Consider the following 1,604-nt stretch of genomic DNA (forward strand, 5'->3'; position numbering starts at 1 on the left):
AGGTGATGGCAGAGAACATGGGCGTCCAAGAGGTCCCAGCGGGAGGCACAAAGGGTGCCCCACGTCCCCTGCACCTCCACCTCCACTCTGCCTGCACACGCCGCGCTGTCATTCACCAGCCTGAACCCTGTGCAATTGAGGACAGAGGAAAATGCGCGGAGGGGGTGTGGTTTGTACTCTGGTTCCCTCAGGAGCCGGAGGAGAGGCCAAAGGAACAACACAAAGCCCCCTCCTTCAGCATCACTTTAGGGCCATATCACCCTCCTGTCCTCATACTCGGCACAGCCCCGTCCCTGTCCCTGGCACACACTCAGTATCCAGCAGCCCTCCCTGAGCCCTTACGTGTGCAGGTGACAGCAGCAATCCTTGTCTGGGTGCAGGGCTGGTCCCGACGGGTCCCCGTGGGGCAGGAGGAGAGGGTGGATTCATTCCCCACACACTGCAGCTCTCTGTCCCAGACGGGACTGGTCCCTTCTCCAAAGGCAGTTGCTCTGGGGACAGGCAGGGCTGTGCCACACTGAAGATCTCTGCAGACCACATCAGCGGCTTTGGGACCCAAGTGTGAGTCACAGACAGATTTCCACCCATCCCCGTCATTGATCTCCACACGTCCTGAGCAGCGGCTGTCCCCTCCGACCAGACGGACAAATCCTGGAGTGAACAAAGGCACCTGTGTGTTCCCAGAGCCCTCTGGCAATTCCATGCCCTCGTCCCTCCTCAACCTCCACCTGAAATGGGGGCCAAGCAGCGCCAAATGGGCCTTCCCCAGGGACCAGCTATGACAGTCCCATTAGCACAACTGGCCACACATAGAATCTGCTCGTTGGTCCCCCAAAACTGCCCACAGAGGTGCAGAAATGGCTAGTCCCTTACCTGTACATTGAACTCCAGCATCCAAACTGTGATCACAGTCATCTTTAAGCAGGTTTATGTAGTCTTTGCAGTCAGACAGGGAAGTCTCAGAGCCTTGACATTCAACACCAGCCATCCAGATGGGGCCAGATCCTCGCACATAGTGTCCGTAGGTAATAGCTTCGATAGCCAACCCACATCTCAGCTGCTTACAAACAACCGCCGCATCTTCCTTGTCCCATAAAAAACCACACACGGTCCCCCACTGCTCCTGGTGTTTCACCTCCACTCTTCCATCACAGTGCCCGCTGCCATTCATCAGCCTCACCTCCGCTGCCCCTTCAAACACCAACATCAGATCTGTCAGGAGAGACCCAGGGCCCAAACTGGGGGACCCCAGACCCCCAGGCACACTCACAGTCACAGGACTTGGCGTGGGAGACTTCCCACTGCCTGTCTCAGCATCACCAGGCTCACTACCATCCCTAGGGCTTTCCATGTTCTCAGGAAGCATGGAGCTGATCCTGAGGATCACCCCAACCCAGAGGATCAGAGCCTGCTTGGTCAGGGTCCCCAGGGGTGACCCTGTGGAGGCTGCTTGTGTTCAGGGGATTGCTGAGTGCCACCATTACCAACCACGAGCAGCAAGAGCACTGTGCTGGTGAGCAAGGGGTCACAGAAGGGTGCTTCATTCTCTAGAAATATAACCAGGCATATAGCCAGGGCTGCCATAAACTCAGAAGTCCTGGAAA

The sequence above is a fragment of the Numida meleagris genome, unplaced genomic scaffold (genome assembly GCF_002078875.1).
Source record: "Numida meleagris isolate 19003 breed g44 Domestic line unplaced genomic scaffold, NumMel1.0 unplaced_Scaffold529, whole genome shotgun sequence".
Classification (NCBI taxonomy): domain Eukaryota; kingdom Metazoa; phylum Chordata; class Aves; order Galliformes; family Numididae; genus Numida; species Numida meleagris.